Below are 12,682 nucleotides of genomic sequence, written 5' to 3' on the forward strand. Positions count from 1 at the left end.
GTCACTCCTGCTCTGAAGGAGGGATAGGAAGCAAAGGACAGAATCTAATAAAGTCAGGCTCTGATTTCATACTGTAAAATAATAGAGTAATAATGGACAAAGACAGAAACTCCTGCTTCTTAGTCTCAGGATTTCCACAGTTCTGGAACGCAGCACTTGTAAGTCTGGACACTGATAGCTGAAGATGGGTGAACTGAACTAAGGTGAGCCACTAAAACCTTTTCAGAAGTATTATGCATACAAATGTGTCAGTTTATAGCTGAGTAGTTTTAAGTATCTGTTATTGTTATGGCATCATACTGTGTGAATTGAATGAGACACGAGCTGCACCAGGTACTGCAATGCCAAATTTGTAGGCATCAGGTCCTAAGAATTAAGAACTTGCTGTTGGGAGCCTTATACAATTTTGGAGGGGATGGGTGTTGGTGGGAATTGATATATACCAGCATGCCAAAACATGCTCTGTCCTTTCATTATGTTAGATTCTATGGATGTGCTGGTGGTAGTGTTGCATAGCAAATTCTGCCTTTCTTCAGTGCTTAGAGAACCAGAAGTATCAGAAACCTTCCCTTGAAAGCAGCTATCTCTGCTTTGCTCTTGAAAATGAAGTAAGGCTGATACCTTTCTTTCAAAGTACAGTCAAACACTGATAGCATAGTGGTGCCATTCTCTTCTTATAGAAAGTCCTAGAGATTAGATCATCTACTTAATTCTCTTCTCTGCAGAAGTCAATCAATGATGTGTTAGGCCAAAGGAGTGAAATAAAAGTATGCTAGACTATAACCCAGTAGTCAGGGAACTTGTCTTAAAGTAGCAGCACCAAGTCCATCCTCAAAGTTATATTTCAGCCTTTCACGTCATCCTGTCATTGGATAAAAGGCATAAAAGTTATGCATCCCCTGTAAATCAGTGTCTTGAATCACTGTTTTTCTCTTCATTCTTCACAGTAGCACAGCTTTGGGAGGAAGGGTGCTGAATGCCCTTGTAGGCGTTCACCTACAAGGTGAACAAGCTGGCTTCTAGTCGGACAGTTAGGACACTTAAGGGAGACTCAGGGTTAAATCTCCTTGAGCAAAGAAGGATGTTTTACTTCAGGGTCTGTAACTGGAGATTGTTCTAAGTAACTCTTCTATGTTGTGTGGAGCTGGGCTGTTTAGGTATGCTCAAGGGATATCTACCAGACCCAAGTCTAAACTGAGATTAAAAGCTGGTCAATTACTAAATGGAGATTTGGGAGATGTGAGTTGTGTGTTTTCTTTGGTTTAATTCAGGCAGGTGATTCCACCCAAATATTGTGTTGGTGCAAACATAGAATTTTTTTTGGCTTTTGATCATGTCTCGTGCATAGCTTCTATGTATTCAGGCGTTTGCAAAATGAGGAGGGTAAATTTCAAATAGATGTCTTGAGATATCTTATTAAAGATTATTTTTGGAATAAATTAAGAAGGTTGCAATGCTGGCATTGAGGGGAGTCCCAACTAATTTCTGCCAGTGAATAATGTTGACTCATTTTCCACAAGTTTGGGACTTGCATTTAAAGAAACTCTGTGGAAAAGGCCCTTTTTGAAACAGAAGATTTAACACTTTATTGTTTTCCATAAGTGCGTCAACCTCATTGCCAAGCTTCAAAGTTTTTAAAAAAGTAGTTGAAAGAAAGAGAAGTTTTTTACTTGTGGATGAAAAAAAAAAGAGAGAAAAATAATGGTTTTGGTGCGTAAATGAACGTATTTTTCAACACTCTTATCCTTCCAAGTAGTAGAGGATATTTAGTTCATTCCTCAAGGGGAGGAAAGAAACACGGCCTAAGTATTCTCAAAACTGCTGAGACTCGAATGTACAGTGTACATTTGATGTCAGGACCCTGATCTCTCCTACAGTACACATGCTTCTGGCAGTTATTGAAATTCTTCGTCCTTTCCTCCTGTTGCAGTCTTCCAACTTACGAGTGACATTTGCCCTTGACAAGGCCAAAATGAGTCTAGCCTCAGATATCACAATTTTCTATTTTTAAATGCTGAGTTGTACCTAACTGCATTTACATTAAAATTATTTTTGCCTTGAATATGAGAAAGAATGGCTTACAGTAAATACTGAAACAATGACTTAGAGCTCTTTTTATTTTTTATTACTGCCTTTGTTGTATGACAATCAATAAACTACTTCAGATCCAGTTTTTAAAAGACATTGGAATTTCTGTAGCTTTCTAAAAAGTTATTTCTAATTTTAAGTATCTTGTCTTCTAACAGAATTTAAGTCCCTGTGTATATAGCTCATTATTAAGCATAAAGATGATATTACTTGTATGACTCAGTCTTTGTCTAAAATAGGGAAAAACCAGAAAAGCTGGTTAGAAGCCAAGATATTATAATAATAAGGCCATATTATGTTGACAGACTGATTTCTTGAAAAATCTATTGAAAGAACAAAATCAGTTTATGGAGGATACAGGATCTAAAAAGAGACACACTCAGAGTTATCAGTGAATGATAATTACTGTTCGTCATCTGTTTGCTGAGAAAACAGAAGCAGTAAGGGCATTGTATCACTCACTGTACTTATTAACCTCAACTTGGCAAGCCCAGCTCTTCACAGCACAAGATAGTGAAACTGATCGTGGGCTTAAAAACACTGTAAGATGGGGCACTGTGAAGATAATAATCTTCTGCCATTTATTTTTTCCCCTTTGTTACTAGTTGCAGCTTAAATATTTAAAAACAAAGGAATGTTGACCACTGTTATTTGTTTCCATCCATTTACTTTTGTACTTTGTACTTTTTGTACCTACATAATAGAAAAACATCGTTCTATTCAGCTCATTTCATTTGAGATTTTGAGACTGTCTGAAACTGTAGCTATCATCTCCAGGCATCCACAAAGAATGTTATGTAACGTGCAATCATATCTCAGCATGTGCTTTACTTTTATGTGCTGTAGCTTGTGCATCTTCTTTCCATAACTTTTCACACTTAAAGTATCCCAGTGCTCCCTTACCTATCCCTGCAGTGCAGACAGATGCCTCCTGATGTCATTGCAAATAAAAAAATCCCACCCTATTAATAGCAGGTGCTTCTAGTCTTCCTTCATGTACAAAGCTCTCTCCTTCCCAGGCCTGCAAGCCACAGTACATGTGCTGTGTACCTGAAAGGGTCAATGGAAGTGCTCTCCTCTTCCTGGCTAATTCCATTTAGCTGACCTCTGTTACTGCAACACAGCCTCCCTGCTTGTCCTGTAACAGAGCCATGGGACTAAAACTGATCCGAATTGCTTGTGAGCTGCAGTTGACTTGACCCGCTGGTTGGGCACCTCCCACCTGTGCAATCCAGCTACAGCCCTTCTGAAGAGTGCTTGTTTGGGTGATGAATATAAATGTTTGAATAATTAATATAAATATTTGAAGCAGTGGAGCACAAATGGTGTAGTGGCATTTGTTTCATGGGAACAAATAAATCACCCACCCAAGGAGTGGTGCTTATATGCTTGCAGTAGTCCTTTTAGTTTTTCTAGAAATACTGTGGATTTCTTTTTAAGATCTCAGCTTATCCATTTTCCAAACAGCACTGCCACAGAAATCATATGAATATTATGTAATAAAAAGTTCAGTAAAATACAATAAGACACTGAAGTAATTTAGTTCTAATGCATGTGTTTCTCTGGAATGGTAAACTGGGACTTGCAACTTGGTTTTCAAGTCTGTTTTCATCTGTTATGCTCTGCCAAAACTATATCTTCATTAAACCTCAGAAATAGTCTTTTGTTTGTTTGTTTGGGTTGTTTGTTTTTTTTTTTTCCCCACACAACTCCAAACGTCCTTACTTTTTATCTGGCATAAAACTCTTTCTTTGCATTTTGTATAGCAAATCTGAGGTGTTGTGAAGGCAAAGTCTTTGTCTCCACTACCTATAGGCTTCATTTCATGACTATGAATAGCTTTCTTTTTCAGATAGCCATAGTATTGCCTTCTTTTAACTGTCCACTGTACCCTACCTTCAGAATTTCCTGCTTTGTCTTGGCTGTTAATATAGAGGCAGATAGATCACCACAATTAACAATTCAGCTCATTCAGTTAAATTAACCATTTCATTGTTTTATTTAAGACACAGGCTGCAATCTCTGTTGTTTCAGTTTACCTGTCCCAAAATAATTATTCCCAGTGATGGACTGGAGACCTTCATTTCGGGTCTCCAAGACTGCTTTCTGTAATTTTTTCTCCTTAAGAATCTCAAAGCACGGGCAAATCTTGCACCTGTTTTGTGTCTATATTATTTTCAAGTTATTGCTTCCCTGTTTTTGTACTACCACCTACACATGTGTTGTTTGTATATTTTAGTTACATACAGTTTGTGTCAGGGATGAATCAAAATAGAAATTGGTGGGGGAATGAAGTTGCAGAGAAACCCAGAGCAGAATTTCTTTGTAAGTTTTCGGAAGTAGTTGGCTGGTGGTCAGTGTATTAGAAGTCTGTCAGAAGTGGTGAGTTTCCATTGGAATGGTTTGGAGTGGAACTGCAAGAGATCAAACAGGCACTGGAGGTAGTAATAGATGTATTTTTAATGAAATGTACATGCAGTAGTATTTCTAGGCTGTATCATTGGTATGTCAAACCAAGTAGACACGAAATGATTCCTCTGAAATAGAGAAGTGTTACCTACTTCTGTGGAAGCAGCATAGAGTGATTCAGTCTTGATGAGGTGGGCAGAAGGCTGAACTTCCAAAATTATTTCATGGTTTCTTCTTAGTTAACTCTGTTCCTCTATTTATTCCATTAAAAAATACAGAGCAAGTTACCTGCCAGTACTAAATCTGTCCCACCAGAGCAATCTGTAGTAGTTGAAATAGTTTCACAAGACATGAAAATAGGGGAGTTGCTTAAAAATCGTGCAGCTTTATTGTCTTTCTGATTTGTAAACCGCTAAGTAACTTTCAACGTTTATACTTCTTTCTTTTCCCTTGGTAATTACAGAATACAGGAAATGCATCAGAGGGTGATACAGTTTATTAGAGCAAGTTGTAGGTCCCAGGGTAACTAGGTTAATGGAGTAACTTCTCTGACTACTGGATAGATAACTCAGGGAATAACTTACCTATATGTTTGTAAAGTGCATTTGGATATACTAAATAAACTGGTTTTTTTACTGCCAGTCTTTTACTCCAACTTAAGACCCTGTCTAGCTATTAAAAATAAAAGAAAAAGACAAATGAGAGAATGAATCAAAAGAGATCTTTGGACTTGCATCATACTTTTAAGATCTAATAACTTCCTTCTTAGAATACTTCAATTAATTTAATCGTATAAAAATCATAACTATTCAGTACTATCTACCGTGTTTACTCTCGCACTGAAATAACTTCGAATTGTATAATGATTTTTTCCTAGTTATTTTCTCGAGAAGGAAATCTCTAACTCTCTTTGTTAATTTAGATAAATATGGGATTTGGGTTGTGTGGTTTTTTTAACAGGCGCAACACCAGACCTTCATCTTGCTCATGAAAGATTAATTCTCGATCCATTATTATTTTTACTCTGTGTTAATAATGTATTAGATGTGCATATCTGTAGATGTATAGATGGGTACACTTTGGTTAGACCAGTCAGAAGTGTTGCTGAGATCACCCTCACTCCAAACGGATTCTAATGCTTATTGGTTTCATGTTTTAAGAAAAATGAGTCAGTGCATGAAGGAATTTTATTCAAGATGTACTTATTAGATGTGTTGCCTTAGTGAAGATCATACTTTCGGTATTGATCAAACCACTCTCCCCTGGTATACAGATGATTAATTCCCTATTAACTCCTAAGATATGACTAACCCAAAGAGTACGTTTTAACAAGTGGCACTGCTTCCTCCAAAGTGCACACAAGCCCCCTGTATTAGAAGTAACTCCCCAAAAGCCTTTTGTGTGCATTTGTTATCTACTTACCTTGATGTATTTTTTCTCCTGACATTGCACTTTTTCCCAATTTTGCTAAATAACCAGACTTTATTCTTTCTTTAAGTGATACTAGATATGTGCCTATTGCTTTTTTAAATATTTCTTCTTGTCATGGTATCTTTAGAGCTAGTTTTAAGAGTTAGATGAAACATTTAAAAAAATTTTTTTAAAAAATGATGATTCTGTGAAACTTTGCCACTGTTGGAAGTTTCTGCCTTTCTGACCCAGATTAATTGGTAACCAGTAGGAACAACATGTTTATAAAGACCACAAGTCCTTGCACTGACCAAGTCAAACAAACTTGTGAACCTGTGCTTGTGATTCTTGATGCAAAGTATCTTGACCAATGGCTATTCTGAGTGAGACTCTCTTTCAGTTGCACCTGTTGGAGAGTTTTATTATGTATATGAAGCCAAGGGGAAAAGCAGTTCTCTAGCCAAGTGATTTAACATTTCATGTAATCTTTTAAAGACCCAGGGTGGCCCAAGCACCAGCACTGATGAAAACTTTGTCATGCAGATCTCTAGCAGGAGAATGAGAGGGTCTTGGTTCTAAGCAGTTTATTGCTCAGTGATCTTGTCTTGCTGAGGGAGTGACAGTGACAAAGCTGGAACTTCAGCCTTTGCACATGTATCTTTACACACGTATGGGAAACTTCAGAAAGGTCATGATTTCATCCTTCTGCAGCATAGGAAAAAAAAAATCAAAAGTATCATCAAGCATGAAGACTAATACTTTCAGCTGCAGGCACATTTCCCAATTGCTCATCAGTTTGCCACACATTAGCTGCTGTCTGTAAAGACATGCCTGCAAGATGTGTGTTTAGAAGAAAATTTGATCACATAAGTAAATCTTTAACACAATCTACAACTTGATTAGTGCTATGAAAATTCTTTGTGTGCCATTCTCTGTAATATTTAGTTTTTAATTACCTCATTTCTCTAAAAGGTATCTAAACTTGACATCATTTCTAGCCATGATCATCACATCTTCACAAATTACTGTTACCTGTGAATCTTACAAGCACATGGTTTTGTCTTTTCTTACAGAACATGAATGAATCTGTGAGTAAGTCTGAACCTCTTACCAATCACTGTGGCATCTCATGAGATGCTAACGCATTAAACATCAGGCTGACTACTAAGTCAAGCCTCTTCCCATGGACATTTCTGTGTAAGGGTTCTAGCTAGGATTATCAGAGGGCATCCAAGGATTTGTGCATCCTGCAGCAAGAATTAAGTAAGCACAAATCACGATAGATTTACAGGGACATCACGGAGAAGTAGAGGGGTCCCTTTGTCTTACTTATTTTAAATTTAGCAGTATTCCACTTTTTCTGACAAACCGCTTGCCACATCTTATTGTTTTAAAATGTCGAGGCTACATAATATTGTAAGTTTTAGATACTGTAATTCTTGAGTTAGTAAAGACTCTACCTTATGTGTGGAATATTTTTAGTTGTGAATTAAAATTAAGTAGGTCCTACATTTAATGACAAACAATTTGTACAGTGCCAGTTTCCTCTATTCAAAACTCTTTTAACACAAGAAGTTTAAAACTAGTTTCATAATCCATGGCAAATAAATTGGGAGATGCAATGGTAATGTTTACTGGTTTTGAACTGTGTCTGTCTCCTGAATATTGTTCTCTGGTTTTAGCTATTTTCTATAAATACCAAGAATGTGGATTGTTTAAAAACATTTCAAATTAACATTAAACATTCAGATTATCTTGACTAGACAACACTATTCTGTTTGTTTTGGGGGTTTTTTGTATTCTGAATAAAACCTTTAGAAGTAGGCTTCTGGAGCAAAAATCTGCAGTTATGAATTTCATAAAAACTTCCTGAAGTATTCCACAATGCTTGCTTAAAACGTTATAGATTAGCAATCATATTTTAACATATTATGGATATAAAATATGGAAAAATAATCTGAAAGTAAAATAATAGTCAAAGAGGATACATTAAAATTTTGTAATGTATTTTTACATATATTCAGTATTCATTTATTTGTCATTTTAAAGGTAGAAAATAACTCAAAACATGTTTAAAGTCTGCTTACACATGGTTTCCATTAATTTTTACTGAATTTGCTGAAGTGAATATATGATTTTTTTGAACAGCAAACACTAATAGGTACGTAAAACTTTTCCATAATTAAGGAGACTCTTCATGTCAGTAACATCCCCTACTTTATCTGTAAAATAGCTCAAAGAAACATGTTTGACCAGAACTGATCTGTAAATCCATCTTGTTCACGGTTCAGCAGTGGCAGAAGGACAAGCCAAACAGCCTGGGCACACTAATTGCGGTGTGCCCCCCTAACATCCACAGTCAATGGATGTGGGACAAAAAAGCATCCATCCCCACCTATTCCATTTCGTATCTGCTTTGGAACCTGGTTGTCCATCAGTTTGTTTAATCTCTTCTTGAATGTGTTATTTGCTCTTCAACTCTGTCTTTGACACCAAGTTACACAATCATTATGCTTTGTATAGAGAAGTACTTTCTTGTTTTAACCAAGCTGCTACATGTTTCAGCAGGTAACCCAGCTAGTCAGGCTGTCTCTCTGTGAAGACAGCTACACCATGCCCTTAATAATTTTATTTGTTCTTCTCTGTATGTTTTCTGACTCCACTATGTCCTGCAAATATGGAGACCATATTGCATGCAGTTATATAGTGACAGTATTACATTTTCTGTCCTTTCTCAACTATATTCTTGACGATGCCCAGCATTTTATTGTTGTTTCTTTCTTTTTGGCAGCTGTTGGAGTTTGAGCTGATGATTTTAGAAAACTGTCCAAGGTGGTTCTGGCATCTCTCTACTGAGTGGTAAGTCTGTTACGAGCTTTTCATGTACCGGAGGGCTTAAACATGCTGAAATATAGAACTCTCTCATGACTGCAAGGCACATTTCAATAGTTTATTTGGAGGGAGTTTATAAAGAAACTAAAGTTGCATCCTCTGCATGTAACACTGTTGTATCAAAGGGTACTATTTAGACGGCTAACGTATCAGAGCATCTATACGTATAAGACTTTTCCTTGAGGAACTTGCACAGAAATTATTTGACATTTTACCCTATCAAATTTTCAAGATATTTATACAGAAGCCTTCTATTTGCTTTTTGCGTAGGATGAATGGCACTTGCTGTGGCCATATTGTATCAAAACACAGCATTTGGTCACTGGTCTATGTTTTGAAACTGCAGCATCAATTCATTGCAAATATCACAGAGTAATTGCTTAACATATCTTCCCCCTTGTTCAGAGCACTTCAGTGTTAAGTATAAAATGAGTCAGGGTTATGATTTCTGGCAAATCAATAAAACCAAACGATTTGTGACCAAAGCCTTAATTGTCTTAACAAGAGCATGTATGCCTCTCAAACTAATGAATCATCAAGTATTATTGGCTTCTTTTCCCCTTAAACCTTTTGAATACTTCAGATTTTTAAATAGGAGAGTAAATGTTATGTATGTTAACAGCTTTACAATTTAGCTGTGATTTTGTACTTTGAACTATGGCACTCTTTACTGGACTTGTGTCCTGTCGTTTCCATCCATCTGTGATAAAGGCGTCTGAGTAAATTGACTCTGCGTTTTGGTGGGATGTTATTTGGGATTTTTTTTTTTTTTTTTTTTTTATATCGTCAGTGTGTACAATAGAAGGGATTAAGTCAGCATTACTGATCGCATCCACCATATAGATAAGTAGATCTTTCCTAGTACTGATTTCAGGCACTTGATCAGTGATGAGTTTATTCAGACAAAGTGAAAAACCTGTGAGCTAGGGTAAACATATCCGTGTCTGGGACTCCCGTAAGACCATCTATGTTGTGTGGAAGCTGCTCCTCCAAAACAGAGGTACGACCTTCATGCTCAGAAAAGCATATTCACAACCACATAACTCTTGTGATAGTATTGGCAGTGATTCTTCTGCTTACTGCTGAGCTGTAGAGGAGGGCAAAGGAGGAAGAGGAGGAGAAGATAATTTTACAACAAGCAAAGAATGCAAATACTAGTTCCAAGGTTGATGATGGAGGTGATGTTTCTTCTACATGCCATTTTCATTTGCAGCTTTCATTTCTCTGGGCCCAATTGAAAAATGTAACCATACTTCTACTTTTCTTTTTAAAAGTGCTTAAATCTCACTTAGTAGGATTTTTCTTACTTACCAAAAGTAAAATCATGGGCTTATGTGCTTTGATAAGTAAGTGCAGACTGCCTGACCAAGACCTCAATGTGTACTTTTGCTTTTAAGAAGCCTTCTCTTTTTAAACCTACTTAAAAATGTTGAGTTTAACTGATTTCGAGTTGGACTAAATCAAGCATAATATCAAAATGTCTGCTAAGATCTTTAGAAAAGTATTTAAGTCTATGAGCCGTTACACCTCTAGGGACACTACAGAGGACATAATATGATGAAATACTTTATTCACAGAATGCAATATTTAGATGTCATTGTGTTGATGAGCTTGGAAGCAGTCCACAGAATAAAGTATAGCAGTGATATGATCAGCTCATTTAGTTTATATAGAAGGCTAGTTTGCTTTCAAAATCACTGAAGGAAATTCACAGCATTTACAAGAGACATGGCATAATGGATATTGTGACAAAAAAAAAACCCTGTATGTGAAAAATGCCTAGATGAAGGTCTTAGCACTAGCATTAGCTGAACACCCCCAAGGGCAACAATTTTGAAGTGACTTTAAGAAAGATATGATCCACCAGCTTCACAAATCTTACCTGGAAGGAAATCTATGTTTCTAGGACAGCAATACAGATTTTTTTCAAATAAGTTTTCTTCTTAGTCCACATGTCTCTGAAAATGCAAGTGTGAGAAGCTACTCATATTTACTTGTGCAGACAAGTAACTTTCAGCTGGTAGATCTGCCCAAGTTTCATTGATGCAAGACTTATATAATTTTTCTCTGATGTTGATAGAATAATCCTATTCAGACAAATAAGATAGAAAGTAAGCTTATTTTATTATCTTTACTGACATGAACCATGTCATTAATTTAATCAAGGGTTTTTGCTAAGGAAGTATAATTCCTCAATTTATAGTGTAAGTTTAAACGGTAGCAAAAATCTGAGATGAAACTCCAAATGCAATTCACAGTACACATAGTCTGAAACACTAATGACTTCTAGTTCATATTTTATCAACTGTTGGCATTCAAAGCTCATAAAGGTCTCATCCTGCCATAAACTGTTCATGCTTAATTCTTTTCAGTGTCTACCAGGTACATTCACTTCAGGGCAGATGATACATAATTGAGCAGATTCCTTACCAGGTCTTTAAATACCTCACAGTAAGATCTCATCTAAGAAGTCAAAGTATAGTGATACAATCCAGAAATGGCAAAGATTGTTCATTATTGGTCTAATTCCACAGGACAGCAGATAATGTGAGTGACAATCTAAGCTGACACTGGAAATACATCCAGAAATGTTTCTGTGAATGTCCAGGACAGTTTCCTACAGAATATTGCAGAGAGGAAGCCTGCATATTCGCAAGGTATTTGAACAACTAAGAAATTTTGTCAAGAACTACACTAAAATACCATCGCTAGGGTAAGGAAAGACATAACCTCCTAATCATAAATAAACCATGAAGGTCATGGTCAACATACAGATGATAGAATGCAACTGAAGGACCACTTCAGTCAACTCAGCCTCAGGCACGGGAGAAAAATTGTACTTAAGTATACTGATATGTCAGAAGGCAATAAAGAACCAGAAATACCATCAACTTCAAGATGACATTCACAGAAACCTGAACTCTAAGAGCATTGATCTTATGTGTAAAGGCAGACAGAAAATGATTGCAGTTGACAGAAACTGTGAATTTGAAAGACAAATCTTAATCCTAAACTAGAAATAATGAAACTAATGGTATTTGTGAGCAATGTACTGTACATACATATAGCATCATTGAATACATAATACCAGTGCAACAGACAGTTTAAAAATAAACTGAAAGTAATCTGATGGCAAAGGTTAGTAAAAGATTTGATATGAATTATGTACTTTCAAAGGGAAAAGTAAAATATTTAAAAGAGAATATCTTGAACTGCTGAATGGCATCCAGATTGTTGTACATCTGGAAGTGTCACTGCTAGTCCTACTAAAATAATATTTTAAAAGGGGTTAAAAGTCATCTTTCATTTTTCCTCTGTAATCAGATGATCTATATCTATATAAATGACATTTTTAGTATATAACTAGCTGGGAAGATCTTCACCACAGTTTCATCTGGTGGAAGCTGACATTTGTTTATTCCAAATCAATTGACTTAGTGAAGTACATTGGCTAAGCATTTGGCACTTTCATTTTACCACTCCCATCTTCATACTATTTCCACTGAGGATTTCAATTATAGGAAAACAGAAATAATTTTTTTTTTTTTCAAAATTAGTTTCTGGTATTTAAATAGCAGTATACATTTTATATAAGAGTAAAAAAAAAGGTTAAAACTTCACCTACTGTGGCAGTGAGCCTGAATTTTCATTCCCTGATAGCCATTATATTTACAGCAGGACTGTGTGTCCTGGTATCTCTGAAGGAAAGACCTTTGCAGTTCCTGCATGCAATAACAAGGGTATATATCTCCTAGTTTATGTTTCTTATTTTTCTTGCAATGACACGTATGCAACCTTTGATTTGACAACATAAATAAAATTAGCATTTAGGAAATTTAGAAGCCAGTAAACACAGTTCAGATATATATATTTTTTTTTTCTA

Source organism: Chlamydotis macqueenii, chromosome 2 (assembly GCF_036417535.1).
Source record: "Chlamydotis macqueenii isolate bChlMac1 chromosome 2, bChlMac1.mat, whole genome shotgun sequence".
In the NCBI taxonomy this organism is placed as follows: Eukaryota; Metazoa; Chordata; class Aves; order Otidiformes; family Otididae; genus Chlamydotis; species Chlamydotis macqueenii.